This window comes from Pinus tabuliformis, chromosome 4_1 (genome assembly GCF_031772625.1).
Source record: "Pinus tabuliformis cultivar Carrire ecotype Pingquan chromosome 4_1, CPIR1, whole genome shotgun sequence".
NCBI lineage: Eukaryota > Viridiplantae > Streptophyta > Pinopsida > Pinales > Pinaceae > Pinus > Pinus tabuliformis.
The window spans coordinates 6,865,127-6,888,309 of NC_142303.1; positions in this window are offsets into that span (position 1 = coordinate 6,865,127).

Sequence of the window (23,183 nt, forward strand, 5' to 3'; positions counted from 1 at the left end):
ATGGCCCGCCACCCACTCCTTTCTGCCTTAAATTAGAGCTCTTGTCATGAATAGTGTCATCAACGGTCACCTCCCTGCCTAGCCGCATAGCAGTGTAGCTCCTTATGTGTGACCGTGATCCTTGTGACAGACTGGCTCTACACGAAACCTCTTTTCCGCGTAGCTCTTCTACAGACTTATTTAGCCCCACGCCTTCTTTCAACTACTTGAAGCATTGAGACTATGCTTCCTGCAGATAGTCATGTGGTCGCACTCCAAGTGAGAGACTTTGATTTCCCTACTAGCATGGGCTTGTGCTTATGGTCCTAAAGGCCCATCGAACTGCTGGTATGCGCAAGTCCTAATCTGTTTGTCCTGCCTGGTAAACTTTATTCATTATTCCACGTATCTTTGTGAATGCTTCATCACTGGGTATCTATATAGTGCGTCGCTTTTCCTGCTGCTACGTTGGTGTCTGATTTTTAATCCTTAGCCTGTGCTATGCTTGCCGAGCACTTATCTGTACCCATCGTCATAGGTGGGCGCACAAGCTTGTTTGTCATGGCTTCTCAGCTTGCTTTTGATGTTGGGGACTTCTACCTTGCAAGTGCATCCACTTTCTGCACACATGCCATTTTCCAATATTTTTCTGGAGTGTCTGCCACCATCGTGTGGGTGTTGCCCTCAACGTCCATTCCATCGCATCACAACTTTGTTTTTTTCGTACTGACCGCTCGGATTTGTCTAAGAATTCATCCATGCCTATCTCCCCCTTATATGTTGGGAGTTCCCTTGCCTCAGACCTCACGCACCACAGTGACCTAACCATCATGTTGGAACTTAGTGTTGTTACTTCGTGCAACCGGTTTTTCCAGCGTTCGATTTCTTCATCTGAATCCGAAGTACATGAATTGTCGCACTGCCATGAGGTTCTTCCATCTTCAGTCGCGTTCACATGATCCCGGTCTTGTGTCGTTATCTGATAGATGCAGTCCATCTCATCATCGCTGTCATCCTCATGCACAGGTTCGGTGTAGTGCGCCCCTTCACCCGGATCGAGCGGAACTACTACGCGTAAGGAGTTTTCCTCTAAAATCATTTTTCGCTTCTTCAAGTTGATGAATCCATTCATATCTGTGGCCCAGTCTATCCATAACAATATGGGGTAAGGGTTACTATCATCCACAGTCTCTATTACCTCAAAGTTAGTTTGCGTGCTTGCACCTTCAATATCCACAATTACCCCTTGCAATATTCCCATGGGCACGATCTTTTGTTGGTTCACCATTCGTAATTGAATAAGAGACCACTGTAACGTGGGTTGGCCCATGCATTCCCAAGTCTGCTTTGGTATCCGAACCCAGGTCGAGGACTGCTTGATCCATCTCATATTCACTAATTTGCACCGTCAACTACATTTCCCTCCCAGTGTGTAAAGTATGATTCCCCCTCTTTCAAACTATGCATGGTTCCCCTAATCTTGCGCATCTAGTGATCAGCTCTTGAAGTCCTTTAACTGCCTTATTATCTCGTAGAAGCTTCATGCATGTCTCTAAAAAGGTAGTAAACATAGGCGGATCCATTCCCTGTTCTGGTTCATCCTTACTACCTGAAGTAGAGGCCTCCTTCAAGCTCTTCTTAGCTTCCATAACCATTTTTGTTGCACGTTCTGAGTCAAACTCATATTCCCTCATAGGGACCTTGCGAACCCACGTATCGTCCCCGAGTTTCTTTCCCTTATCTTCCCTTCTAGTTGCGCCACTTCTAAACACCATATTCACATTGGGGTCCTCTTCGCATGGTTCAAACCTCATCATTTGGATATTTTGAGTTGGAGTAGGCTATAGTACCCCTTTCTTACGCATCTGTGCGATCAACGTCGGACAATCTACTACTTCATGATCAAATTGATAGTAGTACGGAAAACATATACTAGTCGGATTCGTACAGTCGCGCTCATAGTGCCCGGCTCCTCCGCAATTGTAGCAAATTAACTGTACGTGCCCTCGTCCGAGTCCCATTCCTCCTCATCCTCGACGTCGCCCTTTAAATCCCCCCCGCGTGATTGTTGCAGCTGGATTGAGTCCTCGCGTTTCTATCTACATTCGATAAGCTAGGGTTCTATCCATCATTAGCTCATAGCTCCAACATGTCCGCTCATTGTGACCCACTGATTTATAGAAATTACAGTATAGTTGCTGTGGAGTCCGTGTATACTTCTGCAACAGGTGACAATTGTCCATCGCGTGCTTTCCTCCCACCTGAAAAATCGCACACCAGAGTGCAGGCGTCGCACTCAGCCCTGCTTGTGCTTCGGGTCTTAATGGAATCTGTCCTCCTCCTACCAAATATTTCATGAATACAGGACAATGATCCTTGTCGTGACCCTGGCCTTTACATTTTATACACCACACTTCTTTGCACGCCTCTGGCTCGGGCGCCCTATCCTGCTTCAAACTTTACATATCTAAGCATAGGGTTTGTAGTTGCACTTGGATTTGTTGGAGTCCCAAGCTCGGGTCTTGTATCGGTGTTTCATGCAACCTCATCACCATTTCCAATGCCTTCGCCTGGGTTGAGAGCTTCTGTTGTGACAGTTCCGTCCTCAGGTGTGGTTTCAAAGACACCACAAACCACACACGGTGCTGCACATCTGTCAGTTTCATATTAGCCTTGAAGATTGTACTTTTTAGCCTCTGATCCAGATCCCAAGAGGTTTCACTTGGAAGCATTGCGATCTCCTTGAATCCGATGATCGACTGCGTTTCCGATTTTGGCTGGCTAAATTCTCTGTTCAATGCAATCTGAATCTTCGCTATTTCAGCATTCGGGTGATCATTCAAGTGCTTGATATACCATGTCAGCACGCGATCCTGCAGTGCACTTACCAATGTGGCCTTCTTGATGTTATCATTTGTAACCCCTTGCGCTTCCCATACTACTCTTACTACGAACCAAAACTGATCTGGGTCTTCATTTCCTACTCCTCTGAATATAGGCAACCTGATCGCACTTGCCATGCTAAACTGTTGGTTTGATAGAGGCATTGTGGGAGAAGTTGGAGGTGAATAAGGTGACGGGAGTGGTGGCGTTAGCGGGGATGATATCTGCGGAGTGCGCTGCTTGATCAAACTGACCACACTCCTTGGAGAGACCCAAGCACGCTTTTCGTCACTTACTCGCGGAGGTGAAATTAAAGGACTGTTTCCTAACCCTTCGATACTTTTGTAGGCCTTCCCGCTCCGCGTCATTCCACTAATTAATGGATTCTCATCACTCTTTTCTCACATAAGAGCATCTTAATCCAGGTATTCAACGATTTGACTTAATTACCTCGCAGTCCCTAGTGAAAACATCTTTCTGCTTTGTTATAGCTGACAGATGTGTCTATCACAAATTCAGTGATAAACCCGCCTATGATCCGATCCAGCTAGTGGTCTAGAACCCACGCGATCTTATCTTCAGATGCTTCTAGCCTATGCACCAACTCTAGAGTCCACACTATGGGTTGATCAAGCTTGCACCTTCCCTGGTTGTCTGCTAGCCTCGCGATTCATCATACAGTTCTGAAGGGAAAGGCGCGAAGAGGATCTCGCGTATTTCCATATATACATAGCGATCCAACCACCTCTTTTCAGATATTTGCGGGATTTTATTTTCTTGTACCATGAACTCGTGAAGCTTTTGATCCAACCAATCTTCAATTTCCTTCTTCATAGGATTCCAACGTTACGGCATCAGACATCCCTTAGGTAGATCTTGGTCCTGGCAATAGAACCATTTGTTGGCTTGATGGGGCCTGACCCAAGTTCAGAAATGTTTAGCCAAACAAATCTCGCACTACCAGCCCTTTCGACAATATTCCATGGAGCACGAACTGAGGTCTCACCCGAAGTTGTAGGGGAGGGTGCTGGAACTAGGTTTCCGCACCCTAGGGATGTATTGATGAGGTCTGGAAGGTTCACGAATCGACCCCCTTACGCCTATCCAGAACAATGACCTTCGCGTGGTTTGAAGTTTCAATGTGAATGCTTGCTACCCTTCATGTGCTTAGTATTATTATATATCTTGAATTAAGTTAAATAGGTTCAGTACTTTCAATTATCAATTAACATAACAGAAGCACGCGCAATCATAAATCATAACAGATGCATAAACTAGAAGATAGGAACAGAGACACGATATTCCAAAACCCAACTTATCTTTATTAATGCTTTTTCCAGTTACAATCCACTTCCTACCATGCACACTCTGCTACAGGGGTCCGCGCACATAGTTGCGGAATCTACTAGGCCTTTGCACACACAACTACAGAGCCTCTTTTACTACTACGACCCATGACTCAGACTTATAGACTTTGATCCAATATTACCTTTCGAAAACCCATACACTTCAGATTCAGTCTTGACTTAACTTCCCTCTACACCTAGAGCCTTGCTTTACTTATACATTCCTATGGTCCACGGACCTTGGGTAGGCTGACACGTTCTAGGTTAATTTACAATATTTTAGGGTGGACTACCCTTTGACTTGACTCATTACAAATCACACTTTGCACAATTCACGAAGCCTTTATAATATCAATATCCGAAACTATGGGCTTTAAGCCCCAAAACCATTACGCAGGGGATCCACTATCCAATAGTACGTAGGTAGATGGGAAAAAAAGGTTAACTAATAGGATGGATGGTTAAGATTATGTTGCGGAGGTGAAGTCAAGAGATGGACGTTCGGAATCAATCGACAGATGGACGGGGGAGATTAGCTGAGCCAGTTGGCGATTAGGTGAAGCAAAAGCCATCTGATCATACAAGGCAGATCGACGATGGGATTTTAAGGTGATAAAGTGAGCGGGTGATGCGACGACCATCAAATCAGGAGGCAAATCGATGGTGGAGATTGGAGTGCTTAAAGGAATGTGTAGAAATGAGGGAGCAGTAAGCAATATTTCGCGTGCCCTCAAAGTTGCAAGTAGTTTTCTCAAATTTCACGCGATTAGCCTCCTTGGGTGACACGTAGCACAAGGAAACCACTCATTTTGCATGCCCTTGAGTGGATAACGATCGGACATATATCCACAAGATATCGCATGAAAGCCGTCGGATCTAGCAAGGCAGATCTATGGTGGAGATTTGACCGAGCGTGTTGGTGAGCAGGTGTGCGATAGCCATTGGATCTGTCAAGGTAGATCAACAATTGCGATTTAAAGTGCACAACGTCAAACACTAAAAGTAAATTCAGGCGGTGATTGGTCAGTTTTCTGTGTGAGGTGATCTACGGTTAAAAACCATTTGAACGTGGATTAACAGCTTCTGCTCAGCTTTTCATGCTGAAGGAGAATAATAGGGATGTGAGGGAGATCAAATGATGGGAAGAGAGAGAAGGAGAATATGACCATTAAAGGAACAAAGTGATATGAAATGAGCTCAGTGACTGTGTTAAACAAACTCCCTGTTAAAACCAAAACCATGTGTTTTTTGGGTTGCTGGAGGGTTTCTTCCTCACGTCATTGTCCCAGAGGGAGGAGGTGAGGCCGAGACACCTGTTGGCAACCTTGTGGATCTTTCCTTCACTACCATGCTAATTTAACGAAAGACTAAATGAACCAAACTAAAACACAACTAATCTGTTCTACCCTACTATGATGGAAATGCAACTACTTAAACAAATAGAAAGAAAAGAAAGGAACTACTTAAGTAAATGAACAAAACTAGAAATCTATGCTATCACGTTGTAATGGGAATGAACTACTTCGACAGATGAACAGAAAGCCGAAAACTATGCTACTTAATAATACAATAAAGAGGAGCTTTGGTTGCTAGGGTCGGGCCCTAACCCAAGAGCTTCAGCCCTCTGAGTTAACTCAGTGTTGGCTCGAAATAGAACTCATCTTCACTATAAAAGAACATTTTATTACATCAAAACTGTTACAAGTTTGCACTTGAACACAAAGTACAACAAAAAGTCTAAATACTCATGATGCTTGCTAATTAACTAAAAAACTGAGGTCCTATGCCCTTCCATTTATACGTTTGAAGTCTCCACTGACTTCCATCAACAATTAGGGAGGCACAACTCCCAACTCAATGATAAACTCATGCTTTCCCTTTCACTAGCTCAGTTGCCTTCTAGTAGGGAGGCTTGGCTCCCAACTCAAGATGAAATCGTACTTTCACTTTCTTGGCTACCTTCTAGTACGCCTGATTTGGCTATTTTCACCTTCACTTTCTTAGCTTCCTTCTAGTACACCTGATTTGGTTGTTTGTACTTTTAGCTGATGGAGGGATATTCAAATGGAGGGGCAGTAAATTAGGAGGATTTACCTCCTGTAATTCCTCTCCCTTGTCCCATTCGAGTTTTTACCAAGGTCTTTACCATAGTTCCTTGCTTTTATCTTTTATCCCTGCATTTCCCTTGATTTTATCCTTTATTCCTGAATTACATGCACATTAGACCACAAAGCAGAATATCCAACTCTAACTCATCTCATAAGTAAAATACAATCAAAAGTATGCAATAAGTTGTGAGAATAGTTGGTTTGACTAAGCTATGAGGTGAATTAAGGTCAATTAAGGACCATATAATTACTCAATGATGAGGCTCATCAATATCCCTCTGATCTCACAGCTCTAGATCCAATGGTGCACATCCAAATTGTGGGGATTCATCGTCCGACAGTTAACGGCTTGAGAGCATGCGAGATTCGCAGTTTTGGCTTAGCATTATTTGGCTATGTGGCGGAACCAAGTTATATCGCGTGCTCGCAAAAATACCACCCTCCATCCAAAAGCAGTGCGATATGGCCTAAAACCACCTCCCTACCTAAACCAAAACTGCCCACTATTCATTCAATAAATCTTGCGCGAAAATCTAATTGTTATTGGTTAAAAGGCCAAAAAAACCCCAATTTTCTCTTTTCGCTCATTTTCACTGTAAACCTCTGCTAAACCAATACTGACACCCTGAACTTCTGCGGGACCAATTTAACCAACTTTTCCACCTGAAGACGCTATAGACACCAATTTGAAGCAACAAATAGCTAGCTGAGGCCTAAGTACCCTCTGCAGCTACCACAGAACTCTGTCCTCACACCAAACCATCAAATTTCCAAGTATTCTTAATATAACTAGAACGACCCTATAATTTGAAGTTATACACAATAATTATCCAAGGTTAATTAATTAAATTAATTAAAAAACCTTCCTAAACTCAAGAAAATCTTACTGTGCACCCAAACCCCTTTTTACAGACTGTTATTACCCTCCCTACTATTCCAGACCTCCTAACCTCACTGCTAAAGCCACAGAAAGACTAATTCAGTTGAATAAACCCAATTATGGCTTCCCAAACCCCTCTAGATGTAAGACCTCTACAAACCCCTCACCTAGATAGTGACCACCTTCCACTGGCCGACAGAGAATTTCAAATCACGGACACTGCTTCCCTTGCCCACCTACTGAAACTCCACTGCTAGAGTAAAGACAAGTTTTTGAACCAGAATGATGACATTCACCTATGGGAGTCCAATTTTCCCAAGTAATTTCTCCCACATGTACACTTATTCCCAAAAATCATCCACTTCTTCCAAGCTTGTTATGTTCCCAGTCAAAGAGCCATAGTCACCCCTGACCAACAGGGTTTATTCACTATTACAACAAAATCAATAAATCAAATGCTCCTGATCCAGCCAGGCCCAAATGAGACCCCACTTTCCATTAAAGTTTTACTTGAACTCTACCTAGACCTTTCCAAGAAGGCTGAGATATTTAAAACCTTCATCATATAGGAGTCTCATATTCCTGTAGAGAGTCCTCCATATGCTGACACCATTTTCTCTGAGAGAGGTAGACAAATTATTACCATGCTCTCTTGCATACTAGGGTAAACCATTGATGAACATGTGGATGAGGTAGTTCTTTCTCTCCTTTCTATCTTTTGCCTAGGCAAGCCTCCTGCTATAGTTTACAATTTTACTTAGTTCACAGCAGACAAAATCCATGAACAATTTATCATATTACCAAATGAGAGAGTGTTCAAATACTCTTCAGTTTTGTTTCACATGTTCCTATATTATTAGTCAAATAAATTTCTAGTCAACATCCAAAAGTTAAACACCAAAGGGAATCCAAGATCTGTCATCTATTGGACACTATTGATCCAAAGAAACTCCACTATTTTTTCCTATAAATAATTCATTGATTCATTTGTTCATCCTGTTATAAACATGCTAATCAATAGCTGTCAACCAAGAATTGGTGAGGAGATTAAGAGAGTTTTACAGTTGGTAAAGAACAATAGAGTGGGAGACTGTTATCTATACCAACATCACACAGAAATCAGAATATATGGATGCCAACTCACTTACTACAAGCTTCCAAAATACCTCCCCATGAGGATATTTGCATTAGAGTATTTTAGACAAATCATAAACTCTGATGAAGTTATTTTCCTTTCAGCTAGGAAGAAGACTCAGTTTAAAATGAAAAAACAATTGGGCCCTTTTATTTATAACAATAGGGAAGTTGGACCAGAAGCAGATTTTTTTTTACAACAGATGAACTTCAAGAGTAGTTTTATGTGGTAGTATGACCCTCATGGAGTCATAAATAAACTAAGGCTCAAATTCAAATTGAGTCCTTTCATACATGAGCCTAGTCCAGACATTGAGAGATTGCCAACCAGTCAGAATGGTTGGAAAACACTTTGATAGATATGGAGGATATTGTAGTAGATGTGGAGAATACTTTGATAGATGTGTAAAAGTAGATTGATACTAGTTCCTTTCTGTAGGCTCCAACCCTAGAAGAATAGATGAATATTACTCCCATTTTATAGACTCTAGCCAATGAGGACAAAAATTTGAAGAGAACCAAGGAAGAAGTTTCTAGTTCAGGGATGGACACCATAGATGACAGGTTTGAGATCAGTTACAGGAAGAGGCCCAAGCTTAATCCTATAACTGAGAAAGAAGACACCATTGAGATAGTTGAAATCACTGACACTGACACAATGGTTGGAAGGAGTAAAGGCCCAATAGTTTTAGAGGAAACTCACCAGCCTTCTACTTCAAACACTCAACTTATTGAAAAACAACTTAGCATTGAAGTCTCTTCATCTAGCAAGCCTATGGATAAAGAGAGAGATATTGAAGAAAAGTACAAGAAATTAATTTGAGGAATGAGGCATTGAAGGCTGAGACTTATGCCTAGTACTTCAAGAAAACACCTGCCAATTAAAATAGGTTAATGTTAGCCTTTGAAATTAAGACTAGGAAGATGCAAATGACATTCATGCAGCGTACAGTCCAGCAACCCAAATCATCAGCAGACTACAGGAAGACTGAATTTGAAGTTTTGGCCAGGGATGTTCACCCTATTGACCAAATCGAATTCCATAAATAGACAAGTGAGATCATTTACTCCAAAATGACAAATAAAGCAATGACTGTGCACAAAATCCAAAGCTCACTAGACAATTTAATAGCACAATATAATCTGGAAAAGGAATCATCACAGGCCAAGGACAACCGAATCAAGTCACTAGAAGACTTGGTGATTGAGCTTGGGTATAATGCCAGTGATGTCAAAGCTATAGATAAATTGATAAAGAAGAAGAATGAGGATATTGTTGCTTTTAAGAAGCAACTAAACTTGCATCATTCAGAGCATCCACAGACCAAGGTGGTCTTAGAGAGCCAAAACCAGCAAGAGGAGATGATGGACCTCATTCTCCAATTAAATGATCAATTAAGAGAAATGGAGAAGGAACTGGACAACTTGATACAGATGAAATAGGCCAACCTTGAGACAGCCACTGCCACTACCATTCCCACAGTGACTACAACAATTCCATCAAACTTGGCAGCTTCATTGGCCCCCACAACTCCAAGAGCTACAACACTTCCAGGTGCAACAAAATCTACATCAGCAACAGGTTCAACAATGACACCAGCTCAGCCAAATGATGAGGCAAGTAAACTGGTCAAAGCTATGGAAGACATGTCCATTCAAACCATAGAAATAAATAGACTAAAAGAACAAATGACAAGCCTAGAGGATGAGAAGAATCTAGCACAAATTATGCACAAGAATGAAGTGCAGAAGTCAACTAGGTTGACTGAGAGGATAAAATACTTAGAGAAAGAGTTAACATTGAAGGAGCCACTTGCCCAAGCTAAAGAATAGATATGTGCCAATATCATTGACTTTGTCAATGATATTTGGCCATCTATACAAGTCATCTTGAAAAAAATGATTTAGTCAAAGAGGTTACTGAAGCAATTCAAAGAGTTAAGGAGGAACTTGGAGACATGCTAGAAGAAGCCACCAGAATAATCCAATTCCTTAACTCTAAAAATAAATATGAATTGCAGGAGCTGGACATAGCTGATAGGACTGGCACCATACTAAAGGTGAAGGAAGTGCTCACCAAGAGAAACTTAATGATGAACCTTGAGGACAAATTCCAAACCATGGAGTTGGATATAGACAGGTTCATGGTTAAGTTTGATGCTTTGAGGCAGAAAGGTCTGCCAAATCTCTTAGTGATAAATGACAGATCGATGCCACATGAAGACTACAACAAGAAAATTAGAGAAGTGGCAAGAGAGCAAGCCAATAACTCTTCTATGAAAGGGATGCCTACATGAAAGGTTCTATACCAGACTTTTGAGAACCTATTTTACCTCCAGCATGAGGTAAAACACCTTTTTGTGAACATGCCCACCTTTGCAAAGTACACAAAAGCAGATGAAATCTACAGAAAAATGGTAAATATCAAATTACCAGATGTAGACACATGGGAAAATTTAAATGACTTACTGTAAAAATGCAAGGTAAATGTGAAAGCAGAGCAGCAAAAGAAAAGCAATAGGTCAGCCTAGGTCAAAGAGTATCAGATGAAAGAGTATCAGTTAAAAACCAAATTAAAAAGAAGAGTTAGTGTGGAAGACCAACAACAAAGGATAATAAACAACAAAAGATCAAAGAATAAGACAACACAACCTAATAAACAGGGATAGATTGCAACAATTGAATATTTTTCTCTATCTTCTTGCAAGAAGATATTTCTTTTTCCTAGATTAATTCCCAAGACAGTTTGGGATATTTTGAAAACTATTTTTATATAAATACTTCATAATTCAAAGTATAGAGGGTGGATTGCTAGACATTTCTTTAGTCATATTGATCTGTAACCTGAGGGTTCATTATACCAATTTTCCAAGTAAGCAGACTAGACTAAGTAATAAAGAGATTGCATTACAAGATTCATGTGCTTAGCTACTTCAGTGAAGTATTTTATTTTTTTCAAATTGTTATTTTCTTAAGTGTTTCACAAACTTGTATGTTATCTAAATTGAATGAATTAAGTGGAATTATATTACAAAAATTGTCTAAGTACACTCTATCTTGAACAATTAATCATTTTAATGTTTTCTTCTGATATCTTGATTAGGGATCCTTCATTGCTCCTTAGTTTCGATCAACCCCTACCATTTCCTTCATTATATGGTTTAAGGAACCCTTAATTGCTCCTTAGATCCAATTGAAAACCACTTCACTATCTAGCCTTAAGATATGAATTTACTTAGCTACCTTTCCTAAATACTATCTTTAGAACTTAATCCAGTCCTGTTTACTTAACACTTGACCCCATAGCCCAATGGTAAAATACATCCCTCTATCCATGTAAGTCAGTGATTCCACCACCAAATTAAAATCAAAACCAAAGTACAACCATAACTAGGCTAAAATAAATTAACTAAACAAAGTTAAATCATAAAGAGAGAGCTCTTTTTGAGCATTAGGAAGGCTAGATCCTAATATCCAAAGTAGGTTTGTGGTTACTTCTATCATTTCTTTCATAACAACTCTAGAGGAATTTTGGAGTGATAACATATTGGCGACCATAATGGGGATCGAACTCAGAATCTCTGGTTTCGTAGACCAGTCCTCAGTTTAATAATACTTTAAGGAAATCTTAAATCTCATCTTTTGCCCCTTAAGGTCATTTTAGAGTTGTTAAAAAGTTTCATAAAACAATTAAAAAATTAAAATTCTAGCTCCCAAACGAACACACTATGCCAAGGCAAATCTAGATCCAAACCCTTTTACAATAGTTGATGACCCTAACATAATTTTAAGGAAACCAAAAAAGGTAGAAACTCAAGGAAGTAGTAGTCAGTTAATTGAAGAAAATTCCCTCCCCAAAGAATTATCAAGTTTAGAGGATATTCAATTTGATTTGTCATTTGAGCTTTCTTTGTTTAGAACCAAATTTGAAAATTCAATTCATGACACTGTAATAGACCCCAATTTTATTCAATTTATTGAGTCAAAAAAGGTGCCTATACATACTGATTTAGATCAACATGCTTTAGATAAATATAGCTTCATTTACTACAACCTCACCTATAATATCCACCATAGTTCATTCCCCTAAACCATTCATACCTCATATTCTTCTCCAACCAAACATCTCAAGTTCATCTACAACCATCTCAAGTCCTTCTTCAAGCACCACTACTTTGCCCCACAGTCAAACCAAAATCTTAGCCATGGCAGGCAGATATGCACCTTCGGTTTTAGCAGCCCAAGTACATGCCTGCCCCAAGACTACCAAAGTAAAATCTTTTTGTTTGATGCTACTAGTCAGTATACTACCCAACAACATGTGAATAAAATGTCTGATTACTTTGAATTGCATTAGATTGATGAGTCTGATGTCCAAATGAGGTTATTTTCCCAAGCACTAACAGTGGATGTTAAAAAATGGTTCAAAGGTTTACCTGCTAATCATATTGCAGATTTAGCTGCTTTCCATAGATTGTTTATTGATAGATGGGAAAGAAAGAAAATCCCCTTACAAATATTGTCTGAATATGATAACATTAGAAGAGCTACTAATGAATCTGTTTAGGATTATTGTACTAGGTTCAATCGTATCTATAATGAAATCCCTGCAAATATTAAACCTCCACCAGACTTAGCACTAATCAAATTTCCTGATGGGTTTGACACTAATATGTCTTACCAATTGAGGGAAAGAAACCCTGAAACATTGGAACAGATGCAAAGTAATGTTGTTAGTGTAGAAGAAAATTTATTAGCTAACAAAGCTAGGATGAGAAATGAGAAAAGAGTTTCCAATAAGGAGGAACCATCCACTTCAAACGGTAAAATAGATAGTCTAGATAAAAGTGTAGAAAGGATAATGGATAGATTGGAAAACATGGTGTTGGGTTGTGTTATATTCTTTCCACGACTAGCCCACGTAGTTAGCCGGGGGATTAAAAGGGGTGTGGAGCCCCCCCTTCGTTGTGCCAATTATGTAGCGAGGGGAGTCACAGGGGGTTTGAGGGGTGCAGGTATCCCCACTTTATGGGGTCCACGGTAGCGCCCCAGAAAATATTGGTTTTGGACCCTATGTTAGGTTGGGCAGACCTACCTATGGTTTTGTGCATGATTTTCGCACATGGTTTTGGATGCGATGGATTTTCGGTCCATGGTTTTGGACGCAATGGATTTTCGATCCATGGTTTTGGACGCGATGTTTTTTGGTCCATGGTATTGGATGCTTCGACATGTATAAATATGTATTGTAACATTGAAAGGAACATAATGAAAAATCAAGCTGGTAGTCTCGGTTTTGGGATCCATGGGAAAATCTCTGTGTATATGTGTTTTATGCTCTCGCATTGTTTATTTTCTATGTTTTAGAATTCGTATATAGGTAATTTCTGTACGGGGTTAAAACTTACATTTGGTATCAGAGTTGTTTTGGCTTCAAGGGGACACCTTTGTTGCTGAGGGGTTTCGCTCGGGCCTATGGTAGACCCTGTTTAGTGGAAGATCTACGAGATCGATTCTGGTGGTGAAAGAAGATGGCGAGCAGTGGAAAGATAGAGATTGAGAAATTTAATGGTCAGAGTTTTGAGTTGTGGAAACTGAAGATGGAGGATCTGTTGGTTGATAAATATCAGTGGATCATGGTAGATCCGAGTACTAAACCAATGGGAGTGTTTGACGAAGAATGGAAGAAGTTGGATCGAAAAGAAAACAACACAATATGATTGCGTGTCTCAAATTCAGTATTGCTGAATGTATCAGGGGAAGCTATGATGAAGGCTTTGTGGGACAAGATAGGGACTTTGTACCAATCAAAGTCTCTGGTGAATAAACTGTTCCTATGGAAAAAGCTGTATAACCTGAGGATTAAAGATGGAGACTTGGTGACAGAGCATATAAATGTGTTTAATATTGTGGTAAGTTAGTTACCATCTATTGATATTAAAATTTCAGATGAAGATAAGTGAATTAGTTTGTTGTGTTCTCTACCAGATTCGTGGGATAGTCTGGTTATTGCAATAGGTAGTAATGTTACTGCCTTGCAGTTTGATGAAATAGTCTCATCCTTGCTGATAGAGGAGATGAGACGGAAAAATATGGAGAGCTAGAATGGTGATGCCTTGTCTGTACGAGGATGGTCCTAGAACAGAAACAAAAATAAGTCATCGAATGGGAGATCTAAATCTAGAGGGAGATCTAAATCTCTAGGAAAACCTGTAAAGGTGGTGTGCTAGAAATACAGAAAGGAAGGGCACTACAAAAGGGATTTTAAATCTAAAGCTCCTAACAAAGGAAAGGGATCTGATGATGCTCCTTCTGCAGAGGCAAAAACCACCTCAGATGAAGGTGGGGATGTGTACTTGGCTTCTTCAAGTACACATGTAGATCATGAGGCATGGTTGATTGACTTAGGTGCATCCTGTCACTTCACTCCCCATAGAGAGTGGTTCTTCGAGTATGAGAAAAAGGATGGTGGTGATGTCTTCTTAGGGGATGACAGGAAGGCTAGAATCATTGGTCGTGGAAAATTAAAGTTGAAGTTGCAAGGTGGAATGGTTAGAACACTTCCCGGTATTTTGCATATTCCTGCATTAACTAGAAATCTGATTTCTGTAAGCAAGCTGGATGATGTAGGTGTAAAAACAGTGTTCGAGAAGGATACCTACAAGATGGTTCGAGGGGCATTGGTATTGAGGTGGGGAGTTCGAATTGGAACTTTGTACAAGTTGCGAGGTAGCATGTTGTTGATGGGTGCAACAGTTCAGTGGTTCCTGAAAATGGAGCAGAAAATCTAGTGGTCTCTGGAGAGAAGTCCATGCTGTGGCATCAAAGGCTTGGACATATTGCAGAGAAGGGCCTTCGAATACTTCATGGTAAAGGTATGGTAGAAGGTATGAGTAATATCTCTTTGGATTTTGATTTCTGTGAAAATTGTGTATATGGGAAGTAGAATTGGGTGAGTTTCCCTTCTGGTGGTAAGAGGGCGAAACAGATATTAGAGCTTGTGCACAGTGATGTGTTTGGACCTGTGAAGGTTCCATCATTAGGTAAGTCTGTATACTATGTATCCTTTATAGATGAATTTTCAAGGAATACATGGATTTATTTCCTTAAGAAGAAATCTGAAGTCTTTGACAGGTTTAAAGAATTTAAGGCTTTGGTGGAAAACCAAATAGAGAAGAAGATAAAGGTGCTGAGAACAGATAATGGTGGAGAGTTTTGCAATAAGGAATTTGAGGAATTCTGTAAGAAGTGTGGTATATCACGACAGAAGACTGCTCCATACACACCTAAGAAAAATGGAGTTGCAGAAAGAATGAACAAGACGTTGATGGAAAGGGCAAGAAGCATGCTCAGTGGTGCCGGGTTAGGACAAGAATTCTGGGCAGAGGCGGTGAAGACAACATGTTACCTTGTCAGTAGATCACCTTCGTCAGCATTGGAGGATAAGACTCCAAAAGAGGTATGGATTGGTAAGAAACCCTCTCTTTCACATCTGAGGGCATTTGGATGTGATGCATATGTACATGTTCCAAAGGAGAAACGAACCAAGTTGGATAGTAAATCTAAAAAGTGCATCTTTATTGGGTATAAGGAAGGTTGTGTATAGCCGAGATGTGGTGTTCAGAGAGGTGAAAGATGTTATTAAACATGAAGTCCAACCAAAGGAACTTGAGAAGATAGAGTTTGAGCTAAAGGAGGAAGAATCAGAAGATGAAGAGCCACAAACTCCGGGTGTGAGAAGATCAATTCAAGAGATAAGGCAGCCAAAAAGGTATAGTCAATTTGCTTTCTATTCAAATTTTTCTTTACCTATTATTGATGATGATCCCAGAACTCTAAAGGAAGTAGTAGATTTAGAGGATGGAAAACTTTGGAAAGAGGCCATGGTTGATGAAATGGCATCTTTGCACAAAAATGAGGCTTGGGATCTAGTGGAGTTGTCGGCTGGAAGGAAACCCATTGGAAACAAATGGGTGTTCAAGAAGAAGACAAATCTAGAAGGAAAGGTGGAGAAATACAAAGCTCAATTGATAGCAAAAGATTATTCCCAAGTGCCAGGAATTGATTTTGGTGATATTTTTTCTCTTGTTGCCAAGGTAACTTCTATTAGATTTATTTTATCTGTTGTTGTTGCTTTTGATTTTGAGGTAAAATAGATGGATGTGAAGACAACATTTCTTCACGGGGATCTGGAAGAGGAGATCTACATGAAGAAACCTGAAGGCTTTACAGTGAAGGGTAAGAAAAAACTGGTATGCAAGTTAAAGAAGTCTATGTATGGGTTAAAACAATCACCAAGGACATGGTATCAAAAATTTTATACATTTATATGGGGACTTGGCTTCACCAGAAGTAAATCAGATCACTATCTGTATTTTAAATTAATTGGTGATCATGTTATTTATCTGGTCTTGTATATGGATGATAATTTTTTGGTTGGAAATGACAATGAAATTATCCAGGATTTGGAGACCCACTTGTCCTCCAAATTTGACATGAAAGATCTTGGTGCTGCAAACTATATTTTGGGCATGGAAATTAAAAGAGATCGAACAAAGAGAAAGCTCTGGTTAAACTAGAGGGAGTATGTCGAGACAATATTGTAGAGGTTTAATATGCAGGATAGTGAATCGGTGAAGGTTCCTATTCCTGTAGGTGTAAAGTTATTTGCTGAACAGTGTCCCAAGACACAAGAAGAGGAAGAGGACATGTCATGTGTTCCATATGCAAGTGAAGTCGGTAGCCTGATGTATGTGATGGTCTGTATTAGATGAGACATTGCACATGCAGTGGGAGTATTGAGCAGGTTTATGTCAAAACCAGGGAAGGAGCACTGGACAACAGTGAAGTGGGTTTTTAGGTATTTACATGGCACTAGTGATTATGGTTTGTGCTACCAAGGAAGATCAGGATTGGACAGAGTGTTGGATATTTGTGGCTTTGTTGATGCAAACTGGGTTGGAGATCTGGATCAGAGAATATCTACAAGTGGGTATGTGGTTAACCTATTTGAAGGTGCATTTAGTTGGATGAGAAAGAAACAATCTATAGTGGCACTATCAACTACAGAGGTAGAATACATGGCAGCCACTCATGCAAGAAAGGAAGTAGTTTGGTTGCAGAAATTGTGTTCAACTATGGGGTTAGTACATGGAACTATAAGGATAGAATGTGACATACAAAGTGAAATTTTCTTGGCAAAGAACCCTACATATCATTCAAAGACAAAGCACATTGATGTTCAGTATCACTTTGTGAGGGATATGATAGAAGACAAAAAGGTGTTGTTGGTAAAGGTGGACACTTTGAAGAATACTACAGATACATTGAAAAAATCTGTGAGCTTTGAGAAGTTCTCTTGGTGTAGAGAAACAATGGGCATTGTAAGGCTAGATAAATGAATAAGCTCTCTTGTGGACCCCTGTGGAGAGAAAACAACAAGTGGGAGAATGTTGGGTTGTGTTATAGTATTTCCACGACTAGCCCACATAGTTAGCCGGGGTGTTAGAAGGGGGGCGGAGGCCCCCCCTTTGTTGCATCGATTGCGTAGTGAGGGGAGTCACAGGGATTTGAGGGGTGCAGGTATCCCCACTTTATGGGGTTTGGGGTAGCCTTAGAAAAATTTGGTTTTGGACCCTATGTTAGGTTGGGCGGACCTACCTATGGTTTTGTGCATGATTTTTGCACATGGTTTTGCATGCGATGGCTTTTCGGTCCATGGCTTTGGACACGATGGCTTTCGGTAAATGTTATTGGATGCTTTGGCATGTATAAATATGTATGGTAACATTGAATGAAACATAATGAAAAATCAAGCTGGTAGTCCCGGTTTTGGGATCCATGGGAAAATGTCTGTGTATATGTGTTTTACGCTCTTACGTTGTTTATTTTTTGTGTTTTAGAATTCGTATATAGGTAATTTCTGTATGGGGTTAAAACTTACACATGGAAAGAAAAAATCAGTGGGAGAATCCACAAGCACCCGTAATTAGAAATCCCAACTTTAGGAAGAATCCTAATACTGGGAAAACAAGAGATGTTATACCAGATCAGCAGATTAGACCACCCTTCCAGGAAAACTATGCTGAGGGTTCACAAAACCATGAAGAAGAGGAGGAAACCTAGATAAACCTATTAGGGATTAAAAATGAAGATGTTATTTTTCTTAATCAGGAAGAACATGAAATGCACATGTTACAACAATTGAAATTAGAATCCGGGGAGTCCTTTAACTACAAACAAGGTTATGAGTCTACTATCTATGAAGTTCATAAATAATATAGCCTTAGAAGCAAAAAGAATATTGAAATTCCCACTAAGAAATCAGTGCAAACCCAAACTAAAAAAATTATAACAGAAGCTCCTGTGACCAAAGTTCTACAAATTCTCTCTAGAGGAAGTCAGGAGACTTCCAACCCAAAAATTGTAGATATAACTTCAGCTAAAACTCATACTGAAACTATTAATCAAACTATCCCAAATAAGAACATTCAAAAAAAAGCTTTTGAAACACAAACTGAATTTCCAAATGCTAAAAAAGAAGATAAAGGTACACAGACCACATTTGCTAAGAAAGATCTCATACAATCAGGCAAAACTCAATTTCCATTCAACATTAAGATTGAGATATCCAAGTTGAAAATATCAGTTCCTTTGATCGAGCTAGTGAAAAATGAATCTTACAGAACACAAATCACTAAAACATTAAACATAAGCAAAGGAGAAGATGCAGTAAACCTTAATGATGATCAACTTGAGTTATTATTTGGTCCAGAATTCAATGGAAAACATCAACAAGGGGGTATCCCTCCATTCTACATTAGCTTAAATGTTCATGATAAAATCTTACATAATGCTATGCTAGACTCAGGGGCATCCCATAACTTAATGCCTAAAGCAATCATGGAGAGATTAAACTTAGATATCACCAGACCATACAAGGACCTGTTTTCCTTTTATTCTAGCCAAGTCAAATGCCTTGGCCTGATTAAAGATTTGTGTGTGACTCTAGTCCAGTGCCCAGCAAAGAGTATTGTTATGGACATAGTAGTTGTTGATATCCCACCCAAGTATGGAATGCTATTATCTCGCTCATGGGGAGCAAAATTGCAAGGATCTCTACAGTTAGACATGTCATATGCTACCATTTCTGTTTTTGGTCAGCAAAGAAAGTTTTACAGATATACATTGATGAAATACATGGTAAGTAGTTCAGAAAAACTACAAAATTACCCCATATACTCCATGAATTCTGATATGGAGTCATTTATCTTGTACAATTTAGACAATGACAAAAATGAAATCACAGATGTAGAAGAAAAATACAAAGAACTTGATAGTGAAAACATATTTCATGAGACTCTATGGAATTTATATTTTGTTGGCTCTGTGAATAGATTAGGAGCAGGTGTAGGAGTTTGGATTCATAACATGAAAAATAATCATTCTAAAGGTCATGCCTTTAGATTAAACTTTAAATGCACAAACAACATGGTAGGGTATGAAGCTTTAATTTTAGGACTACAAATTGTAAGAAAACTTGGATCTAAGAGAGTTTCTATTATGGGAGATTCATAATTGATTATAAACAAATTAAAGGAGAATACTCTGTGAATAATCTCAGACTTAGGCAATGCAGAGAGATTGTCCTAGGTCTAATTAAGGACCTTATTGAAACTGATTTTGCTGCTATTCTTAAGAAACAGAACATGTAAGCTCATAGTTTGGCTACTTTTGCTAGCACTTGAAAACTACCTTTTCAGCCCAACCACAAGTACACTGCAGAAGTACGACAAAGACCTATTATACCTGACAATTTGAAATATTGGTAGATTTTTTCACAATATTCTCTAATCTATGATTTCATGAATGCTAAAGGAGATTTTCAAAATTGTAACATAGATATTAGTTGTACAATAGATAACATCATACACAGTGAAATATATATAAATGATTTAGATGTAGATAAACCCACTAAATTCCTAAACTATGTTGGGTTTAGGAATTTAGTGGGTAGTCGGGGGGTTCATAGGTGGTTTGAGGGGTGTAGGTAGCCCCCCTCTACGCGTCTGGGGTAGCACCTTGGGGAAAATGTTTTTTGGACCCTAAAGTAGGTTGGGCAGACCTACCTATGGTTTTGTGCATCATTTTCGCACATGGTTTTGGATGCAATGGTTTCTGGTCCATGGTATTGGATGCTTAAACATGTATAAATATGTATTGTAACATTGAAAGGAACATAATGAAAAATGAAGCTGGTAGTCTCAGTTTTGGGATCTAGTGGAAAATCTCTATGTATATGTGTTTTATGTGTTATGCTCTCACATTGTTTATTTTTTGTGTTTTAGAATTCATATTCAGGTAATTTCTGTACAGGGTTAAAACCTACATTTGGTATCAGAGCTATTTTGGCTTTAAGGGGACACCTTTGTTGCTGAGGGGTTTTGCTTAGGCCTATGGTAGGCCCTGTTCAGTGGGAGATCCGTGGGATCAATTCTGGTGGTGAAAGAAGATGGCGAGAAGTGGAAAGATAGAGATTGAGAAATTTAATGGTTAGAGTTTTGAGTTGTGGAAACTCAAGATGGAGGATCTGTTGGTGGATAAAGATCAGTGGATAACAGTAGATCCGAGTACTAAACCAACGGGAGTGTCTGATGAAGAATGGAAGAAGTTGGATCAAAAGGCAAAGAGCATAATATGATTGTGTGTCTTAGATTCAGTATTGTTGAATGTATCAGGGGAAGCTACGACAAAGGCTTTGTGGGACAAGTTAGGGACTTTGTACCAATATAAGTCTCTCGTGAATAAACTGTTCCTACGGAAAAAGTTGTATAGCCTGAGGATGAAAGATGGAGATGTAATGACAGAGTATCTAAATGCATTTAATACTATGGTAAGTCCATTATTATCTGTTGATATTAAAATTTCAGATGAAGATAAGCGCATTAGTTTGTTGTGTTCTCTACCAGATTCTTGGGATAGTCTAGTTATTGCAATAGGTAGCAATGTAATTGCCTTGCGGTTTGATGAAATAGTCTCATCCTTGCTGATGGAGGAGATGAGTCAAAAAATATGGAGAGAAAAAATGGTGATGCCTTATCTGTATGAGGAAGGTCCCAGAACAGAAACAAAAATAAGTCATCGAGTGGGAGATCTAAATCTAGAGGGAGATCTAAATCTCTAGGAAAACATGTAAAGGTGATTTTCTGGAAATGCGGAAAGGAAGGGCACTACAAAAGGGATTGTAAATCTAAAGCTCTTGACAAAGGAAAGGGATCTGATGTTGCTCCTTATATAGAGGCAAAAATCACCTCAGATGAAGGTGGGGATGTGTACTTGGCTTCTTCAAGTACACATGTAGATCATGAGGCATGATTGATTGACTTAGGTGCATCCTTTCACTTCACTCTCCATAGAGAGTGGTTCTGCGAGTATGAGAAATACGATGGTGGTGATGTCTTCTTAGGGGATGAAAGGAAGGCTGGAATCATTGATCGTTGAAAAGTAAAGTTGAAGCTGCAAGGTGTAAGGGTTAGAACACTTCTGAGTGTTCTACATCTTCTTGCATTGGCCAGAAATCTGATTTCTGTAAGCAAGCTAGATGATGCAGGTGTAAAAACAGTGTTCGAGAAGGATACTTGCGAGATGGTTCGGAGAGCAGTGGTATTGATGTGGGGAGTTCAGATTGGAACTCTGCACAAGCTACAAGGTACCACTGTTATTGATGGGTGCAACATTTCTGTGGTTCCTGAATATGGAGCAGAAAATCTAGTGGTCTTTGGAGAGAAGACCATGCTATGGCATCAAAGGCTTGGACATATTGGAGAGAAGGGCCTTCAAATACTTCATGGTAAAGGTATGGTAGAAGGTATGAGTAATAGCTCTCTGGATTTTGATTTCTGTGAAAATTTTGTATATGGGAAGCAGAATCAGCTGAGTTTCCCCTTTGGTAGTAAGAGGGCGACACGAATATTAGAGCTTGTGCATAGTGATGTGTTTGGACCTGTGAAGGTTCCATCACTAGGTAAGTCTGTGTACTATGTGTCATTTGTAGATGACTTCTCAAGGAATACATGGATATATTTCCTTAAGAAGATATTTGAAATCTTTGATAGGTTTAAAGAATTTAAGACTCTGGTGGAAAACCAGATAGAGAAGAAGATAAAGGTGTTGAGGTTAGACAATGGTGGAGAGTTTTGCAGCAAGGAATTTGAAGAACTCTGTAAGAAGTGTGGTATAGCACGACATAAGACTAATCCATACACACCTGAGCAAAATGGAATTGTAGAAAGAATGAACAAGATGTTGATGGAAAGGGCAATAAACATGCTTAGTGGTGTCGGGTTAGGACAGGAATTCTGGGTAGAGGAAGTGGAGACAACATGTTACCTGGTCAATAGATCACCTTCATCAACATTGGAGGACAAGACTCCACAAGAGGTACAGAGTGGTAAGAAACCCTCTCTTTCACATCTGAGGGTATTTGGACGTGATGCATATGTACATGTTCCAAAGGAGAAAAGAAGCAAGTTGGATAGTAAATTTGAAAAGTGCATCTTTATTGGGTATAAGGATGGTTTAAAGGGTTAAAAACTTTGGAACCCAGTAAAAAAGAAGGTTGTGTACAACTGAGATGTGGTGTTTAGAGAGGTGGAAGATGTTATCGAACATGAAGTCCAACCAAAGGAACCTAAGAAGATAGAGTTTAAGCTTAAGGAGGAAGAATCAGACTCTACAGTAGAATAGGAATCAAAAGATGAAGAGCCACAAACTCCGAGTGTGAGAAGATCAGTTCGAGAAAGAAGGCAACCAGAATGTTATAGTCCATCTACTTTCTGTTCAAATTTTACTTTA